This window comes from Camelina sativa, chromosome 8 (genome assembly GCF_030686135.1).
Source record: "Camelina sativa cultivar CO46 ecotype springtype chromosome 8, ASM3068613v1".
NCBI classification, from domain to species: domain Eukaryota; kingdom Viridiplantae; phylum Streptophyta; class Magnoliopsida; order Brassicales; family Brassicaceae; genus Camelina; species Camelina sativa.
The window spans coordinates 18,457,495-18,479,292 of NC_141887.1; the positions used below are offsets into that span (position 1 = coordinate 18,457,495).

The following is a 21,798-nucleotide window of genomic DNA, read 5'->3' on the forward strand; positions in this document are numbered from 1 at the left end:
AGCGTCAGTCGATGCAGATCTTGCGTCGGTCGACGCAACCTCCAACTGGTGTCCATCGATGCATGTTGGTGTCAGTCGATGCTGAGTCCTGGTTTGTTATTGTAGATTGTTGATTGTTTATTGATGGTTAGAGATGTCTCTATTGCTTGTGTGTATAGCCCAGTAGATGGGAGGATTGCCTTACTGAGTGTTTATAAAATACTCATGCATTGCAATTTGTGTTTGTGGTGCAGGTAAAGGCAAAGTGTGATCATGGAATCAAGGCAATGAAGAGGAGGATATTCTAGGGACTCGATTGGTTGTTGTCTGGCATTGCTAGGTTGCTAAAGTTAGGTCATTAGAAACATTGCTAGGTTGCCGGTTTTATGTTTCCTGATGTTTGGTATTTGGATATTGTTTTTGATATAATATTGGCTTATTATTGGATATTGTTTTGGATATTGCTATTTGTTATTCTGATGTTTCTTTGTGATTGTGGTTAGGTGGCTAGTGGATATGGGACCACTAGTTGTAAGCTTCAATTGGTGACCACATTTTAGGAAAAGAATGAAGAGAAATGTGACATTCCTCTTTGTTCCACAATTTTTTTTACCATTTGATAGTAATAATTTTTCTTTTACATTCCTCTATATTCTTAAGAACTAAGGAACAATTGAACAAAAGTATTCCTCCCCAAAATTGATGAGGAACAAATGGAACTGAAAAAAGAACAAATATTAAAATTCGTTTTTATATTTTAAAATAAATAAAAAATAAGTTTATTAATAATATTCAATTTTCTAATATAATAATTTCATAATGTATTGACAGAAAAAATAATTTTGATATGAATTTCATGTTAAACTAATCTTAAGGCTATTTGAAAACTATATATGAATAGTAAAATAAATTTAAGAGACTCATGCTTATATCGTAAATAAAAACTAAAAATATTTTAAATTACCTTTAAAATTGTATTGTAGGTTAATATTAAATATTAATAATTAATATGACATATCTTAAATTTAATTTACAATTTAAAAAAACAAATGTAAAATTAATTGTATATACATTAGAAGTAGTATTAGTATTATTATTGAATTTGATTTATTTAATATTTAATATATTTGAAAAGATATTTTAATTGTTTGGTTATTATTTAATATTTAGTTCATTCTCTGCAGATTTTCTTTTCATTCTTCAAAAAATGTTTATTCCATTGCGCATTGTTCTTTTTGTTCCTTTTCTTTTTGTTCTTTTAATGGTTACCAGTAGGAGTCATAGTTTATTTATTATTATTATTATTATTAATTATATTTAAAAAACGGCTCGGATCGTTTCAATTTGGTATCAGAGCCCTTACAGTTCTAGGTTTGGGTTCACTAGGCTTTGTGCTGTAGATGTTTGGGGTTGCATGTCTTGATTGATTATGTGAGTTAGTCAATTGTATGTGGCATGGAGTCCTAGAACATCCTTTTTGAGCCTACAGTGTGATTACACGGTGAGTTTATGTTTTTGTGTTATGTTTAAATTGTGTGCTTAGCCTTCTGTTCATGGTCGTGGTCGTAGACGCGGACGTGGTCGTGGACGCGGACGTGGTTGTGGACGCAGACGTGGAAGTGGTAAGGGTAGGGTCCAGAGGTTAGTGAGACTGCGGACCAGAGTGTGACAGCTGAGGGTGTTGGCGAGTCGCAGGGTGTCCAGGGGGATTCCATGAGTGTGGCTGGGGGCAGTGTTGATGCTCCAGTGGCCGGTGATGTTAGGGTCCCGGGTGTGGGAGACCCAACGGGGGAGTTCCTAGAGTCGATCTTGCGGGCTTATTAGCACAGTTGTTGGAACGGTTGCCAACAGTGGTACCGACTCAGGCTAAGGTAGTGCCACCAGTGGTGGCAGAGGTGCGGCAGCCAGTGGCTGCAGATGTGGGAGCACATGGTCGTTATTTGTCCATGCTCAACGAGATGAAGGGCATCGAGACTGCAAAGGTTTTGGGTGGTACAGCCCCTACTGCTGCAGATGCGTGGAGGACGAGTGTGGAACGTAACTTCCATACTCTGAGATGTCCTGAGGAGTTTTGGGTGGACATTGGGGTCCACCATTTGATTGGTGATGCTCAGGTGTGGTGGAGAGCAGTGGCTGCTAGGAGAGTGCAGCGAGAGATGACTTGGGCTGACTTCGTAGGGGAGTTCAGCCGCAAGTATTTCCCGAGGGAGGTATTGGACCGGATGGAGGTGCAGTTCCTTCAGTTATCTCAGGGGACCCGGTCAGTGCGAGAGATGGATTTGGAGTTTAGTCGGCTTTTATGTTATAGGGGTAGGACTATGGAGTCTGAGGAGGCCCAGATCAGGAGGTTTATGAGGGCTCTTCGTGATGGCTTGAGTGTCCATCGTAGAGGAAGGAGTTACGCTACGCGTGCAGAGCTGGTTGAGACTGCAACAGAGATCGAGGAGGATATACGGGCACAATCAGTGACGGTTAGTCAAGCAGTTCAGCCTAGTAAGGCTCAGCATCATGGAGGTTCTAGCAAGGACGGCAAGCCTGTGCAGGGAACCAAGAGGAGGTGGGAGGCTACGTATAGGCCGAGTGGTGCGAGTTGCTTCGGCTGTGGGAGCAAGGATCACATGATTGCTAGCTGTCCCAAGAGGAGTGATCCGACGGCAGCGGTTCGTGTATGCAATCATTGTAGGGAGCCAGGGCACATCAGGCCCTTGTGTCCCAAGTTGCAGCCGGTGGCAGTGGTGGCGTTGCAGCAGGTGTAGCCAGGAGGGCAGCAGGGGGCACGGATTGAGCAGGCGCCACGGGTTTACACGACTGCAGAGACTGGTGGAACCAGTGCCAAGGCGATCACATGTATAATTTCTGGGACCTTGTTGGTGGGCGGGTTTAAGTCCCATGTTATGTTTGATTCTGGAGCTTCTCATAGCTTCATTACTCTGGAGTGTGCAAAGAGCGCGAGAATCAGAGCGGATCCCGGGGAGCGTACAAGAGTTGTCAGAGTTGCGGGAGGCAAGTTCCTGAGGTTATAGGACGAGCCAGAGGAATTGATATTCAGATCGCAGGGGAGTCGTGGCCAGCGGATTTGCTTATCAGTACAGTGGAGTTGTATGATGTGATTCTCGAGATTGATTGGTTGCATCGGCATATGGTGCATTTGGATTGCTATCAGGGTAGAGTGGAGTTTGAGCGTCCAGGAGGGAAGTTGGCTTTTCAGGGTATTAAACCGACTTCGGGGAGTCTCGTGATCTCGGCCATTCAGGCTGGGAAGATGATCGAGAAGGGCCGTGAGGCTTATTTGGTTACCATATCTATGCCAGAGTCAGTGCAGAAGTCAACGGTTAGCAGTATTCTTGTTGTAGAGGAGTTTGAGGATGTGTTCCAGTCATTGTAGAGGTTACCACCATCTCGGTTTGATCCTTTTACAATTGAACTGGAACAAGGGACAATGCTGTTATCCAAGGCTCCTTACAGAATGGCTCCAGCAGAGATGACAGAGCTGAAGAAGCAGCTAGAGGATTTGTTGAGTAAGGGATTCATCCGTCCTAGTGTATCACCGTGGGGAGCACCGGTGTTATTTGTCAAGAAGAAGGATGGGAGTTTCCGGTTGTGTATTGATTACAGGGGTTTGAACCGGGTCACTGTGAAGAACAAGTACCCTCTTCCGAGGATCGATGAGTTGTTGGATCAGTTGAGGGATGCTACTTGGTTCTCCAAGGTAGATCCGGCGTCGGTTATCACCATATACTGATAGATGAGGTAGATGTGAGGAAGACTGCATTTAGGACGAGGTATGGGCATTATAAGTTTGTGGTTATGCCTTTCGGGTTGACTAACGCACCAACAGCGTTTATGAGATTGATGAACAGTGTGTTTCAGGAGTGTCTGTATGTATTTGTCATCATTTTCATCGACGATATCCTAGTTTATTCTAAGAGTCTTAAGGAGCATGCAGTGCATTTGAGGGCAGTTCTGGAGAAGCTGCGGGAGTAGAAGTTGTTTGCTAAGTTGAGCATGTGCAGTTTTTGGCAGCGTGAGATGAGTTTTCTGGGTCATATTGTGTCTGCAGATGGAGTTTCTATAGATCAGGAGAAGATTCAGGCTATCAGAGATAGGCCTAGACCGCAGAATGCCACAGAGATCAGGAGTTTTTTTGGTTTGGCAGGTTAGTACAGGAGATTTGTGCAGGGGTTTGCGAGTAGAGCACATCCTATGATTAAGCTGACAGGGAAGGATGTTCCTTTTGTTTGGTCATAGGAGTGTGAGGAGGGCTTTGCAAGCCTGAAGGAGATGTTGACTACTGCGCCAGTGTTGGCTTTGCCTGAGCAGGGAGAAACCTATGTGGTTTATACGAATGCATCTAGAGTTGGTTTGGGGTGTGTTCTGATGCAGCATGGGAAGGTGATTGCCTACGCTTCGCTGTAGTTGCGGAAGCATGAAGGCAACTATCCTACTCATGATTTGGAGATGGGTGATAAAGTTTTTGCCCTGAAGATTTGGAGATATTATCTTTATGGTGCAAAGGTGCAGGTATTTATAGATCATAAGGGCCTGAAGTATATATTCACTCAGCCCGAGCTGAACTTGAGCCAGAGGCGGTGGATGGAGCTGGTGACGGATTATGATTTGGAGATAGCCTACCACCCTGGTAAGGCTAACTCGGTTGCAGATGCTCTGAGCCGGAAGAGGGTAGCTTTGGCTCAGGAGCAAGAGATGGACTCTCTAGTAGGAGAGATCGGTACTTTGAGTTTGTGTGATGTTTCTCAGGAACCATTGGGTTTGGAGGCTGGTGAATGCATTAAAGGATGTGGATTCAGAGTATCAGGTCTCAGATAATGGTACTATCTTGGTGCACGGTCGGATATGTGTGTCCAAGGATGAGGAGTTGAGGCAGGAGCAAGTTTTCTATTCATCCTGGAGCGACTAAGATGTACCGAGATTTCAAGAGGTACTATCATTGGGTCAGGATGAAGAAGGATGTAGCTAGTTGGGTCGCGAGGTGCGATGTGTGTCAGCTAGTGAAGGCTGAGCATCAGGTTCCAGGAGGGTTACTGAAGAGTCTTCAAATTCCAGAGTGGAAGTGGGATATGATTTCTATGGACTTCGTGGTAGGTTTGCCAGTGTCCAAGACGTTTGATGCTATTTGGGTCATTGTGGACCGGTTGACTAAGTCGGCACATTTTCTAGCCATTAAGAAGACTGAGGGAGCAGCGGTCTTGGCTAAGAAGTATGTGAAGGAGATATTCAGGTTGCATGGGGTGCCAGCGAGCATTGTGTCTGATAGGGATTCTAAGTTCACTTCGGTGTTCTGGAGAGCGTTTCAAGCAGAGATGGGCACTAAGGTGCATATGAGTACAGCTTATCATCCCCAGACAGATGGACAATCAGAGAGGACGATCCAGACGTTGGAGGATTTGCTGAGGATGTGTGCGTCGCATTGGGGAGGCTATTGGGCAGATCATTTGAGCTTGGTAGAGTTTGCTTACAACAACAGTTATCAGGCGAGTATTAAGATGACTCCTTATGAGGCTTTGTATGGGAGGTCGTGTCGTACACCGTTATGCTGGACTCAGGTGGGAGAGAGGAGCATTTACGGGGCAGATTTTGTTCAGGAGACCTCAGAGAAGATTTGGGTTCTCAAGCTGAACATGAAGGAAGCTCAGGATCGGTAGAGGAGTTATGCCGATAGGAGGAGGAGAGATCTTGAGTTTCAGGTAGGAGAAAGAGTGTACCTCAAGATGGCCATGTTGCGGGGTTCGAAAAGTCATTGACTGAGACTAAGTTGAGTCTGAGGTATATGGGTCCGTTTAGAGTGATAGAGCGGGTTGGACCAGTGGCAGATAGATTGGAGTTACCTGAGGTTATGCGTGCTTTCCATAAGGTTTTCCATGTGTCTATGTTGCGGAAGTGTCTCCGTGAGAATGATCAGTTGTTAGCTAAGATTCCTGAGGATTTTCAGCCTAACATGACTTTGGAGGCGAGACCTGTGAGGGTTCTCGAGAGGAGGGTCAAGGAACTTCGGAAGAAGAAGATTCCTTTGATGAGAGTCCTTTGGGACTATGATGGTGTTGAGGAGCAGACTTGGGAGCCAGAGGTGAGGAAGAAGGCAAGGTTTAAGAAGTGGTTCGAGAAGCAAGCCGCGACTTGAGCTTGTCTAGCCTAGTTTCATCTATAATCTGTGTCTGGAGCGAGAATGGAATATTCCATCCCATCTCTCTTAATTACTTGGTCGCTTGGGGTGGTTGGTTGTGCGACTAAGTAACAAGATGAGGTGGTGCTCGGGATACAAAGTTTCCATGAGGCGAGGTTTTTGGAAGAAAGTTTCCTGAAAAAGAAGTTTCCAAAAGTGGAAAGTTTCCAAAAAGGGAAAGTTCTATAATGGAAAGTTTTATGGGAGTTAGAATTTGTCCATTTTAGTGGTGGTGAGCCTTGGAGAGGCTTGTGTGGCCTTAGTGGCGGTCTTTTGAGATATTGTGTGGCCTTTGTGGTGGGCTGTGAAACTGACTTTCTTTGTGGTGTGGTGAAAGAAAGATGTATGGAATGATGATGTATGGAATGAATAGAAGTCAGGGTTTTTCAATTCCCCTTATGCAGTTGCAGTATAAGATGTGTCAATCCTATCTGAGTGATTGTGAACAATTAAGATGTGCATATGACTCTAAGTCAAGCCAATTGTAAAGATTGTTTGTCACTAACAATCCTAAAATGAGATATGAAATGCAGAAAGTAAAAACAACTAGAACAAAATACTAAATGCAAACAGAACAGACAAATTAAAGCTATAATGAAACTAGAACAGAGATAGACACTATGCTAATGAACTAATGCAAGACAAGTAATGAACAGGAAACTACGTGAATGCAATGGAAATGAAACAGGAATGAAACAAGACAATCACAAATTAAAAACACAAGTTCTGGGGATGAACTCGAGCAGCACTCGACCGAGTGTAGGTCGAGTACGTGGTCGAGCTAGACTTAAACGTGAAAACAGAGCAACACAAGAAAAACAGAGCAATGCTAAAACTAATCAAACAACAAGCAAGCAATGATATTTAGACTAAGATTTCAATAAACAAAGAAGGCCTTGAGGAGGGATTCATGGGCTGAGCTAATCATTGTGTTTATCTAACTTGGTCAACAGATCTCAAGCAAACATTGAGCTGATCTCTAGACATACTATTCTAATACATATTTAATCCACTCTCATGGCAAGAAACAATCAAACCTATGCATTTCTAGACTTGTTCACACAAAGTAAAGAATCTACACAAGCAGGCATTAAGAAATACATCTCAAACCAAACAAGACTTCTAATCTCTTAGCAAGCCTCATGGTAAGCTCTAGATCTAGCCTTATCTATGCTCCTTAGACATTGGTGTGATGCTAAGATGCTTGAAATCAAACCCTACCTTCTCAGATATAGGATCAGCATTAAGATCATCTAGCCTAGAAGAGATCTACAACAATCAAGCTTGACCAAATCAAACAAACCACAAGATCAACCCAGCCTAACCCATCCTCAAGGTCCTAAGCAAACTACTCACAAGAACACATGGTGAAATATGTCAAAAACCTAGAAAATAATGAAACTTGCATCATTAGAAAGATGAAACAGAGATCTACAATATTGATGAAGGAATAAAACTTGAACTCTTCATACTTTGAAAGTTATGAAACAAACAAAATATAAGAATCTAGTCTTTCTCTCTTAAACAAGTACAAAATCTAAAAATAAAAGAAAGTGCAAAAGGAATAAAATCTAAAAAAGGTAAAAACTAGGTTTAAGACTCTCTAAAAAGCTGGACTCTTTTGTGGCTGCAGGTACAAGGGCCTTATATAGGAGGTGAGGTGGAAGCCCTAAAAATACAAAAAGTCAAAGTAGTCAACGGCTCGGTCAACTCGACCAGTGCTCGGTCGAGTGGCTGGTCGAGCTGGCTTCTCTCGTGCATTCTCCACTCGGTCGAGTCCTCCTCAGCACATGGTCGAGTGGTGCGGTCGAGTTGGACTCCGGACCTTGATTCTACAGCCTTAACTCTCTTGTTTCCTCCTCAGGATTGCTTCACTTCTCCTCAGCATTGCTTCCATGCTCCTTAAGCTCCAAATCACCTGTTTATGCATGAAAAGATGCAAATGCAATGCAACTATACTCTAATGCATGATTAGTCCTAAAGCTACACAATAATGGCCTAAATGGATAGCAAAAGATGCAAAAGTTGTGAATAAACTAAGGCCAAACAAGGTAAAATATATGAACATCAGGCTGTTTAGCCATTGTGTGGCCTTTATGGCGGGCTGTTTAGTCAATTGTGTGGCCTTTATGGCGGGCTGTTTAGCCAGATGAGTGGCCTTTGTGGCGGGCTGTTTAGCCAGAGTGCTTGTTTAGGCGGTCCTTCGGGACAGATGGTCTTTGTGACGGTCCTTCGGGACATATGATCTTTGTGACGATCCTTCGGGACAGATAGTGTTTGTGATGGTCCTTCGGGACAGATGGTCTTTGTGACAGTCCTTCGGGACAGATGGTCTTTGTGACGGTGCTTCGGGACAGATGGTCTTTGTGACGGTCCTGTTTAGGACATTTGTTTGGCCTTGGTGGCGGTCCTGTTTAGGACATTTGTTTGGCATTGGTGGCGGTCCTGTTTAGGACATTTGTTTGGCTTTTGTGGCGGCCCTAGTGGCACTGAGATGATCCATGTGTGGTCATGAGGTATTCCAGTGAGGGGATATGTGGTTGGTAGGACATTGTGATGTCTTATGCGAGCCACGGGAAGGAAGCCTGGATAGGGATAGGACTCAGACGTGTTCAGAATTGTTTGCTCGCGACTCTTGGGGGACTTAGGTTCTCCTAGAACTGCATATTTTGAGACTTTGTGGCTTGGGAGTATGGTTGGTATATTGACTTCGGATGACGATCCGAGGGCACGCTGTAGGGTGGCAACCCGAGAGACGAATATTGGACTTCCTTATATATTATGGCATGTGGGCTTAGGCCCAATGAGGAGCCAATATTATGCCATGCAGGCTTCGGCCTGATGAGGAGCCAATAAAAACTCAAGGTTTAGGCCTCTGAGTAAATGAAAGTCCAAAAGTCGAGAGCAAATAATGCCTAGAGCGTGAGTCTATCGCCTAGAGGTGACCTTTTGTAGATCGGTCGGAGGAGTGTGGGCCGTGGAGACGGTTGCACGAGAGTCCTTGGCTGATGGTTGTTCGAGATTCAAGGACGAATCTATGTTGGTGGGGGAGAATTGTAACATCCGCGAACCAAAATCCCGGTTTAGGGGTTTGCATCGGTCGATGCATATACTGCATAGGTCGATGCAGGTTCAGTTTTCTGCGGACGAGTTAAGTTAAATGCTGCATTTTGGGTTAGGGAAAACTCTTAACACGAGTTTTGTCTCATTAGTCGGGTTTTGGCCGCTTTTGAGAGAAAAAGAAAGAGAGAAAATTTCCCTAAGTGTTCTTGAGTGTTCTTTATGATTTCTGGAGTTTGGAAGCTGTTCCTGTAGAGATATGTAGCTAGGATCGTTGTAGGAGCTTCCTGGAAGTGTTTTCTTGTTGGTTTAAGGTTCAGATTCTTCTTGGCAAAGGTAAGTGCATGACCATGGCTTATCTATGCTTGAGATATCTCTGATTTGCTTGTTATGTGTGGTTAGGCTTGTTAGATTGTTATTTGGGACGTTAGGAAGCTTTCTTGTGGCTTGGGATCGAGTTTTGTGGTTGTAGGAACGAAGATCCAGCGAGAAGCTTCGGGGAAAAACGATGCTCGGCATTGCATCGGTCAATGCACTTTGTGCGTCGGTCGATGCAAATGCAAGGACGGCGCGTAAAATTTAGAGTTTTCGTGTTATGTCGAGCATGCGTCGGTCGATACAATGGGAGCATCGGTCGATGCAAATTAACTTTGCATCGGTCGATGCAGATCTTGCGTCGGTCGACGAAACCTCCAACTGGTGTCGATCGATGCATGTTGGTGTCGGTCGATGCTAAGTCCTGGTTTGTTATTGTTGATTGTGTATTGTTTATTGATGGTTAGAGATGTCTCTGTTGCTTGTGTGTATAGCCCAGTAGATGGGAGGATTGCCTTACTGAGTGTTTATAAAATACTCATGCATTGCAATTTGTGTTTGTGGTGCAGGTAAAGGCAAAGTGTGATCGTGGAATCAAGGCAATGAAAAGGAGGATGTTCTAGGGACTCGATTGGTTGTTGTCTGGCATTGCTAGGTTGCTAGAGTTGGATCATTAGAAACATTGCTAGGTTGCGGGTTTTATGTTTCCTGATGTTTGGTATTTGGATATTGTTTTTTATAGAATATTGGCCTATTATTGGATATTGTTTTGGATATTTATATTTGTTATTCCGCTATTTGTTTGTGATTGAGGTTAGGTGGCTAGTGGGTTTGCGACCACTAGTTGTAGTTTATTTATTATTATTATTATTATGTATTATTTAAAAAAAAACGGGTCGGGTCGTTTCAGTCGCGCTCTTCTTCAATGAACAGGAGTCTGTCACAAAGCATTTTGTTGTTCAAATCAGGATTATGAACGAGCATGGACCGACGGAGCGTGGGGATTCCTACTTCGGCCAGTGCGAGTGCCTCCATGCCGTAGGCTAGAGAGAATGGTGTTCGACCGGTAGTTGTGCGTGGGGAAGTTCGATGAGACCATAGGACGTCGTCTAGTTCGTTGGCCCATAGACCCTTCTTGGTGTCGAGTTGTTTCTTGATTCCTGCGGGTATCTTGTACGCGACTTGCTGAAACGTATCCGCAATCTAGAGCAGAATCCTTAAAATGGAGGGAAATGAATTGGGGGTCGTTGTCACACACGATTTTGTAAGTAAATCCATGCCTGCAAATGATGTTCTTCCAAATGAAATACGATTCCGCTTCGACCCACTTGGTGAAATAATCTGTCATGATCAGAAGATAATTATTTTGGTTAGACGGAGTTAACGGACCCACGATATCCATTGCCCATCGCATAAACGGGTAGGGTGGTGATGTCGTTCGTAAGAGCTCGATTGGAGAATGGATAAGCGGAGCATGACGTAGACATTTTTCGCACTTGGCTGCAAATGTGGAACAATCGGCTACCATAGTTGGCCAGAAATGTCCATTGCGACGGATTCAAAGTGCTAGAGCTCGACCGTCTGAGTGGTTTCCGCCAGCGCCTTCGTGGACTTCACGCATGATGTCGTTGACGTCCTTCGTATTTACGCAGATGAGAAGAGCACCTGTAGCGTCTCGCTGAAATAAGTTGTCGTCCAACATTGTGTACTGGGCGCATTTAGCGCGCAAACGCCAAGTTTCCCACTTATCCTTTGGATTTATTCCGTCAGCGATGTAGGTTATAATTTCGGTTTTCCAGTCGTCGTCTGCAGAAGTAGCAGGAACTTGAGCTGGGGCAGCTGGAGCTGGGGCAGCTGGAGCTGGGGCCGGGGTTGGAATGGGCGTGGCGGATATGGTTGCAATTGCTAAGACATTTCTCAGGCTTGTTGACGTGTCGGTTGAGGGCGCAGCTTCAAGAAACTTGGCAGGAGCGGGTGGTAACAAATTGACGTCGATACTCGGTTGATCAATGCTCTCTACCGGAATTACTCTTCTGAGATCGGGATCGGATGTAGAAGCAAGCGTTGCAAGTGCATCCGCCGGGGCGTTGTCGCTTTGTGAAATCTTGACGAGCTCAACGAACGACTTTGAGGTAGGCATCCATGCGCGCGTGTCTTGTTGCATAATCTCCACTTAACTGGTGTGTTACCAGCTGAGAGTCGCAGTAAGCATGGATCTTTTTGACTCCAATTCCGTGCGCGAGACGCAATCCAGCGATTAGTGCTTCATACTCAGCGTCGTTGTTTGACGCAGAGAAAGCGAGACGGAACGATTGCTCCAATATTTCTCCAATAGGCAAAGTTAGAAGTACGCCTGCTCCTGAACCCATCTTTGACGAAGCGCCGTCTACGTGAAGTGTCCATATTTCGGGTTGAGGGTTCAACGAGAAAATCTGCGAGAACCTGTGACTTGGCGCAAGTGCGGTTCTTGTATTCTATATCGTATTCACTCAACTCGACTGCCCATTTCGCAAGGCATCCTAACTGGCTCGGGCTGTGGAGAATTGTCCGTAGAGGCTGATTTGTCAAGACTTCGACAGTGTGAGATTGGAAGTAGGGGCAGAGCTTTCGAGCGGAAATTACGGCTGCGTATGTGAACTTCTCAAGAGTCGGATATCAGGGTTCAGCGCCATCGAGGGTCTTGCTGACATAAAAGATAGGATGCTGCTCGTCGCGATCTTCTCGGACAAGCACGCGAATAAGTAATAAGTGAGTAATATATGATAGTGAAATATATGGTTGTGAGATAGTTGAATAAATGGAGTGTTGTAAAATAAAGTAGAGAGTTGAATAAATGGAGGGTTGTAAAATAAAGCTTAAGGAATATTCTATGTAATATTCCCTAAGATTTGTACTATAAAAACCAAGGCTTGGTGAAGAGTTTCATACAAGCTTAAGTGAGTGAGTTTGAGTAAGAGTATTAAGAGTTCTTGTAATCCCTTTGAGTGTTTCAATAAAATAAGTTTATCCCCTTGTATAAAGATCTTTCTTACATTCTTACATAATCTTTGTCCAAAATACTTCCTAAACACTTAGCATTGATCCTAAAAACCTCCTAAGTGGTTGTACCACTATGTGTGTGTAATTTTGGTATCAGAGCCATGGCAGTCTAAACTCTAGCTCTTCTCTTCCAGAAAGGTAATACGCCATAACGTTGTCTTCTACCATGCTAGTATGAAAGTATGCTCTGTGGTTGCAATATTAATGGATCCTCCACATCAGAAATATAACTATGCTAAGAAAAAACGGTATGGAGAAAAATTTCTATGAGGTTGTAATGCTCGATGTACCTTGAGGCTTTTAATGTTGCGATAGTTTTGCCTCGGTTTGCGTAGCTAAGCACCTCTTGATTGATTTCTCTATATTCGTAGTAGGTAAGATAAAACAGGGAGACAACTTATGGACTGTTATTACTTCAATGGTTAGAAGAGAGTTATAGTATTCTGTCTTGGTTTCTGGTTCTATCCTATATTATGGAAAGTTCATCTTCTTTGTCTAAAACCCCTTCTTTTCGACGATCAACTTCTAAAAAGATTGATTACTTATATGAAGTAGAGTATGTGAGTGATGATAGCAAAGTTCCTATTACCCAACTCCCATTACTTAATCCTTACAAAGCTTTCACCAAACCAAATTCCACTTTTCCAAAAGTCATTCGCCAGGTGTTTGTCCCTAACAAACATAATGCAAAGGAGCTTGTTCTAGCCTCTCCGTTGGAACAACACCTTATCCCGGCGACAGAAATAGAACAGATGATTCCCCTCAGAATCAATGAAGGCATGATACATCATTGGCGAACTCAAGGATATACTCATCTTTACTATGGAGCAATACGTTTGGCGCTAACACTCCATGGCAGAAAAGGCTTACCAGTTGTAGCACGGGTAGCTCTCCTTGACACCAGATACAAGGAATACCAGCATGCTGGTATTGCAACTATCCAGACAACACTAAACGCTGGTACTGTTTTCGTCACGCTCTTCCCAAATTTCAACGTGGCATTGGAAGACCCTCAAATATATCAGAACATGCAAATCCAGCTGCAAATCACAGGCGCTCCACAGATTGGAAACACATATGCGGCAACACTTCACCATCAAATGGCGTACAGAGTCCAAAATCATGCAATGGACTTAAGTCTCCCAAGAGACACTGAAGATGCACTACTCATACAATTGGAGTCACAGCATAGTCCGTCGTGCATCCATATTCCTAGACAGATTCCTAGAGATGAGCTTGTCAAGTTACTTCCAGAATCATGGGTTACCAATTACGAAAAACTCCATGACCGGAGTACCCCAATACAATCGGTGGACTCTTCTATTCATAGGAGAAAAGATGGAGCTGTAGAGATTGCCTTCAAGCAACAAGAAGAAAAGTCAAGACCAACGGCTTTCTGCACAGAAATCAATACAATTACTCCTTTTGAAGACACTCAAACCTTGGAGATCAATCCACGTTTAGATGGTGTTCCGATCTCATCCTTTGATTCGTTGGGAGATCCCATTTACTCTTTCCAAGATGAAACAGGCCACAAATTCTTTGATGTTTGCGATTGCCAACACTGTCAGATGAATAGTTCTGATGATGATGACACCCCAAGGCGTAGGAGAAAAAAGAAAACTACACAACAAATTCTCAAAGAACGATTTGAGTCTGGAGATCCACAAGTTGGCCTTCTCGGAGAACCAAGCGGCAAGAATTTTGAATACTATGTATTGTATTCAGGTGGCTCAACTCCCACAACACCTGAAAAAGAAGAGGTACAACTAAGTTACATGTTCGGACCCCCATCCCAGCAGGATTCACCATTTCCATCCAAGGAGTTTGAAGACAGCAATATAAAGCACTCATGGAAAATCCGGAATCCAAATGTTAAGAATCCAGATGGTTCAGTAAAGCAGATCAGTGCCGCAGAAGCAACGTTAAACTGGCAGTCGGAGAACGCCGTAACCCAAAACCATCTATTAAGTCAGATTGACAAAAAGGTAACCATCATGGACCTTTCCATTAAAGAACTCACCAAAAAGATAACCTCTCTCCACCAAGAACTTCTCCACCTTGCAACTACTGTCTCCATGAACTCTCCCCTCATGTTCCAAAAAGAGTCTGAACTAAAGTCCCTTAAAGCTCAATTACACTCCTTACAAAACCAACCCAAAACTCAACCACCAACTCCATATGACCTTTTTACACCATATCCCATCTACACACCACCTTACACAGCCCAAACACAACCTTTATCTTTTTCTCAAGACCCAAGTATTTTTGGAGCATCCTCCTTCTTACCAACAAAAGTTCTCTATGAACAACAGTCTACCAAAAAGAAAAAGCCAACAGAAAAAAGACCAGGGAAGGAAGCCATACTTGAACCACCCAAACCGCTTACCGAGACATCAAAATCTCAAGACCAACCCGAAGCCAGCAAAATGCAATTCATGGTGGAGCACGCTAATCCAATCACTGTTTTTCTCGAGAAGGTCGCAAAACAAGAAAAAAGACTTTCTCAAGGAAGTATGATGAATAAGGTACCAACAACATTAAAAGATGAGAATGATGAGGCCATGATCCCACATATTATGATGGCTTCACCTGCTGTGGTTGAAGAAGACATAGAGAGTGAAGGTGGAAACGTATATGAAGAAACCCAAGAAACTGGACGAGATCAGACAGAAGGAAACCCGCGGTTTAGTACAGAACCACATAAGGGTTTCTCTTTTGATGATGTTCCCCCTTCAAAATGGCGTGACAAAGTATATGAGATGCATGCATGGCTAACAGGACAACAACTTAACCCAGGAGCCACTTTACCTACCTCGATTGATAAACTGGTGGCTAAATTCCAAGGACGTCTCAGGCAATGGTGGATAAGCCTAGGTCAATATCGACAATTACAAATCCGACAATCTCCAACAATCGATGCTTTGGTGGGACACATTCATAATGAATTTCTCGGCACATGGGATCACTATACTATCCAAGCAAGAGAAGAATATTCCTTAAGCTTTATTTTACAACCCTCCATTTATTCAACTCTCTACTTTATTTTACAACACTCCATTTATTCAACTATCTCACAACCATATATTTCACTATCATATATTACTCACTTATTACTTATTAAATTACACACACATAGTGGTACAACCACTTAGGAGGTTTTTAGGATCAATGCTAAGTGTTTAGGAAGTATTTTGGACAAAGATTATGTAAGAATGTAAGAAAGATCTTTATACAAGGGGATAAACGTATTTTATTGAAACACTCAAAGGGATTACAAGAACTCTTAAGACTCTTACTCAAACTCACTCACTTAAGCTTGTATGAAACTCTTCACCAAGCCTTGGTTTTTATAGTACAAATCTTAGGGAATATTACATAGAATATTCCTTAAGCTTTATTTTACAACCCTCCATTTATTCAACTCTCTACTTTATTTTACAACACTCCATTTATTCAACTATCTCACAACCATATATTTCACTATCATATATTACTCACTTATTACTTATTCCCCCTGTCTCCAAAAGAGAGGCGACGTCTATCTTATCCGTTGTCGTCTTCTTCACTGTCTGAGGCGACTTCTGTGACGTAGATCTTTTGGCCTGGAATGTATCGTTTTATCTGTACTTTTTCCCTTCAACTCTGTAGACTGGATGATCTGGATTTGATTGTGGCCACGCGTATTGATCATGGAAGCCTGCAAGCACTTGTCGTATTTCTTCAGCGAATCCTAGCGGGTAGACGTGTCTGTTGTGCCAGTGAGCTGTGTGAGGACAAAGAAGATTAGGGTCAACTTCAGATTCATTAAATCCATTCAATAATGCAATTTGCTTTGCACGTTGATGGAAATTCCCCGAGGCAAAAGCATCATTATTGTAGCTTGTCTCAATGTTCGCATCATATTTCTTTAGGATAATGATTTCTCCGTCTTGTTCTTCTTGGATTGTAGTAATCCTGAACGTGACAAGTATATCCAACTCAGGCTGTGCACGAACATGTTCTTGCCACCAGGTAACATCGTGGTATAATGTGAGCCATTTGTATAATAATTTCTAATGCGCCTTCCGTCTGGTCAATATGCATTTCGCCAAGTACTGGAGCAGTTGACTTTTATGGATGAGGACCGCAATAGTGTAAAGATCTGCCATGTACCAGAGTAGAAGGTATGCTTCTATAGGAAACCGGCTATAATGAGCAGGGTTCATATGAATGGTGGTAAGGAAGGGATAGGCCGGGTGGTAAGGGAGGCCAAGAAGTGGACCCTGATCAAGACCATATCGGTGTATATAGAGCTTTAGAAAACCATGCAGTGTCTCAATCCCTCTGTAGATCAATACATTGTCGAGTAACGATTCCCTTATTCCATGCGGCATATCGGCAATCATTTTCCGCAGATTATCTTCTGTTGGATTGTTTGGACTGAGGGTGTATATCATGGGTACTATTGACGAGATTTGACGCTGAGTTCTTGAAAGAAAATCTGGGAGGAAGTTGTCTTTTCCTTTGATGTGTTTAACATCGAATTTCCACTGGGAAAACCAACTTGCCCACCTGAGTAACTGAGCTTGTAGTAACATCTTCTGCTTGAACTGAATCATTTTTGGAAAGGAGGACATGTCCATTTCGATGAGGAAATGTTGGCCCACCAAATGAAACTCAAATTTTTCTATTCCTCTTTTGACAGCGAGTATCTCCTTGTAAGTAGAATGATAGTGTTTTTCACTATCTTTGAAGACTCCACTTTTGTAGCCACAAATATGTCTCTTCCCTTTTTCGTCTTCTTCTAAGAGTACTGCTCCCCAATAGCAATCACTTGCGTCCGTCTGCAGAATTCTTCTTCCCTTAGATGGGATTTTTAGAGCTGGTAAGGTTGTGGAAATTTTCTTCAATTCTTTCACTGCTTCTGTGCATTTCTGGCTCCAAGGAGGGGCATCTTTCTTGAGTTGAGCAGAGAGAACCGATCTGTGTTTTGCAAGACCATGAATGAAATCCGACATATAATTGACAATCCCCAGAAACTGTTGGACTTGCTTGAAAGATAGTCGATCATCTGGAAACTCATTGAGTTGGGTGGCAATGTGAGGTTGGAGGTAGTATTCTCCCTTGGATATGTGTATTCCCAGAAAATCAATCTCCGTTTCTCCGATCACCATTTTTTTTTCTGATAGCATAATACCGTATTTTTGTACGATACTGTGGAACTTTGCCAATAATGAAGTGTGGGAATCTATGTCTGGCGAGAATAGCAGAATATCGTCGATATACACCAGCGCATTTGGGAGGATAGGCTCGAATATCTTGATCATAGCTTTTTGGAATAATGAAGGAGCTACCTTTAGTCCAAAAGGCATGACTTTCCAGTGGTAATGACGATCTGGTACACAAAATCCCGTCTTTGGTCTGTCTTCTGGTTTGATTCCAAGCTGCCAAAATCCTGCTTTTAAGTCAAACTTGGAGAAGATTTGTGCTTGCGGGAGTTTTTGGAATAACACTTCTCTCTTTGGCAAAGGAAACTTGTCATCGGCAAGGAAATGGTTGAGTGGTTGATAGTTGATGACCAATCTGAGTTTTCCTCGCACCTGTTCAGCCCGTTTGTTGACGTAGAATGCTTCGCATGCCCAAGGTGAAGTGGTCTTCTCAATGAGATCTTCTTTTTGGAGTTGGTCAATCTCTTCGAGTGCAAGATTGTAGTGATCTGGGTTCATTCCTGGGTGACTTGCTTTAGTTGGGTTGATATCTTCATTCTTCTTGAAAGGTAAGGATATGAAAAAATCTGGATTCTTCCATAAAGGAGATGAGCACTTTGTGAGAAACTCCGAATGAGAGGTGGCGCAAGATGTCATTGCTATTTCTTCTTTTATGGGATTAAGCATCTCCATAGGGTATAGATGAGACACCGTTGTCCAAGGTAGCAGCTGATTTTTGTGCTTGAGACATTTTGGGTGCCACGAAACTCTCCGAAGACTATGGAGGATATCAAATCCAAGTATAAAGTCCTTTCCAGGGAGTTCAGAACCAAATACTTTGGATTTAATCATGTATCCGGGGAAAAGTTGGATGTATATTGGCTTGCTGATAAGAGAGATATGAAATATCTGGCCGTTGGCTGCTTTGAAAGCGACTGAACATGAATTCCAATGTGAAGCTGGGAGGAGGTCTGGTTTGATGATGGATGAAGAAGCTCCAATGTCAAAATAGGCAATGACCGATATTGGTTTATCATACTTGTTTGGGAAGATATAGATCTTGGCATTTGGAGATGGTTGGGTTAGATACACCAATTCTTCTTGATGTGATTGCTCTATTTTGCAGAAATCGAATGTGTAGAGGTCAAACAACATGAACTGGTCGTCTCTATCGCTTTCATCTCTAGTATCCTCTTCTGAAGATTCATCTTCAAACTCCATACCCATTGCAAGAACTGTATCATCAGTTGGTTCATCATCAAGGGAAAAGATGGATTCAATATCCGAGTCGTCAATATCTTCAACTTGTGCCAAGTAGCCAAGGAGGTTGTCTCTCTTCTTCTTGTTAGGACACTGTTTCGCATAATGTCCCTTCTTCTTGCAGATGTAACATCTGTCTGATTTTTTGAAACCTCTTTGAGTTTTCTTCCTGAAGAATTTCCATTTCTTTCTAGAAGATAACTTTGGATATTTCTTCTGCCACTTGCTTCTATAGCTTTTTCCTTTTCCATGACTTGTAGAACAATGGCATTTCTTTTCTCTGCATTTGATACTGAGTTCCGGCCGATCACATGCTTTTCCTAGAAGTTTTCCTTGTTCCTGAAGCTGTTTGAAAAACTTCTGGTGGTTGCATAGCTTTTCAAGGGCTGCCAGAGAAATTTGATATATTTCTCCGAGTGAAGCTTGATTGAGAGGCATATTCTTGAGAGACAATACCCTTGACGTTTCATTTCCAAGTGGTTCTGGAAGTGAATTCAGGTACGCCTGTTTGAGGTTGACATCATCTATTCCATTTAGGGCATAGAATCTCTTTGACATCCGCTCATAATGTCTTTCAAGATCCTTCCTCTTGAAGGAACAACATCTCATGCTAAGATATACGGAGTACTGGTGGCAATGTAGAGATACGGAGTTTCTCCTTATCTGGTTTAGCGAGTACTGGTGGAGATGAGAGATAGTATTTTAATTCCTTGAATGCCGATTCACATTTTTCGTTCCACTCAAAACGTTTGTTTCTGCGAAGGAGCTGATAAATCGGCAAGCACTTGTTCGTTGATCGAGAGATGATGCGGTTCAGTGCGGCAAGGCACCTAGTAAGGCGTTGTACCTCGCGGGTGTTCCTTGGAGATGGAAGGTTAATGATCGCCGAAATCTGCTTCGGATTTGCTTCTATACCGCGCTTTGTAACGAGGTATCCCAGGAATTCGCCGGAAGTGACGCCAAACGTACATTTTGCCGGGTTTAGTTTCATGTTGTACTTGTTCAGAATATCAAAATATTGTTTCAGGTGTGAGACGTGGTCTGCTGCTTGAGCCGACTTGACGAGCATGTCATCAATGTAAACTTCCATGGTCCGCCCAAGTTGACTTGCAAACATCCGGTTTACCAAGCGCTGATACGTTGCTCCCGCGTTCATATATTTTACTTTGTTTTCCCTTAGTTTATTCACAACTTTTGCATCTTTTGCTATCCATTTAGGCCATTATTGTGTAGCTTTAGGACTAATCATGCATTAGAGTATAGTTGCATTGCATTTGCATCTTTTCATGCATAAACAGGTGATTTTGGAGCTTAAGGAGCATGGAAGCAATGCTGAGGAGAAGTGAAGCAATCCTGAGGAGAAAACAAGAGAGTTAAGGCTGTAGAATCAAGGTCCGGAGTCCAACTCGACCGCACCACTCGACCACCACTCGACCGTGTGCTGAGGAGGACTCGACCGAGTGGAGAATGCACGAGAGAAGCCAGCTCGACCAGCCACTCGACCGAGCACTGGTCGAGTTGACCGAGCCATTGACTACTTTGACTTTTTGTATTTTTAGGGCTTCCACCTCACCTCCTATATAAGGCCCTTGTACCTGCAGCCACCAAAGAGTCCAGCTTTTTAGAGAGTCTAAAACCTAGTTTTTACCTTTTTTAGATTTTATTCCTTTTGCACTTTCTTTTATTTTTAGATTTTGTACTTGTTTGAGAGAGAAAGACTAGATTCTTATATTTTGTTTGTTTCATAACTTTCAAAATATTAAGATTTCGAGTTTTATTCCTTCATCAATATTGTAGATCTCTGTTTCATCTTTCTAATGATGCAAGTTTCATTATTTTCTGGGTTTTTGACATATTTCACCATGTGTTCTTGTGAGTAGTTTGCTTAGGACCTTGAGGATGGGTTAGGCTGGGTTGATCTTGTGGTTTGTTTGATTTGGTCAAGCTTGATTGTTGTAGATCTCTTCTAGGCTAGATGATCTTAATGCTGATCCTATATCTGAGAAGGTAGGGTTTGATTTCAAGCATCTTAGCATCACACCAATGTCTAAGGAGCATAGATAAGGCTAGATCTAGAGCTTACCATTAGGCTTGCTAAGAGATTAGAAGTCTTGTTTGGTTTGAGATGTATTGCTTAATGCCTGCTTGTGTAGATTCTTTACTTTGTGAGAACAAGTCTAGAAATGCATAGGTTTGATTGTTTCTTGCCATGAGAGTGGATTAAACATGTATTAGAATAGTATGTCTAGAGATCAGCTCAATGTTTGCTTGAGATTTGTTGACCAAGTTAGATAACCACAATGATTAGCTCAACCCATGAATCCCTCCTCAAGGCCTTCTTTGTTTATTGAAATCTTAGTCTAAATAGCATTGCTTGCTTGTTGTTTGATTAGTTTTAGCATTGCTCTGTTTTTCTAGTGTTGCTCTATTTTCACGTTTAAGTCTAGCTCGACCACGTACTCGACCTACACTCGGTCGAGTGCTGCTCGAGTTCATCCCCAGAACTTGTGTTTTTAATTTGTGATTGTCTTGTTTCATTCCTGTTTCATTTCCATTGCATTCACGTAGTTTCCTGTTCATTACTTGTCTTGCATTAGTTCATTAGCATAGTGTCTATCTCTGTTCTAGTTTCATTATAGCTTTAATTTGTCTGTTCTGTTTGCATTTAGTATCTTGTTCTAGTTGTTTTTACTTTCTGCATTTCATATCTCATTTTAGGATTGTTAGTGACAAACAATCTTTACAATTGGCTTGACTTAGACTCATATGCACATC

The 21,798-nt window shown here is 42.6% G+C and overlaps 2 pseudogenes; both read left to right on the plus strand.

Annotated features, from left to right (window-relative positions):
• The window catches only part of LOC104709564 (cytosolic sulfotransferase 18 pseudogene), a 50,430-nt pseudogene that overhangs the window by 14,145 nt on the left and 14,487 nt on the right, over positions 1 to 21,798 (plus strand).
• Positions 13,048 to 14,347, plus strand: LOC147940135 (uncharacterized; annotated as a pseudogene).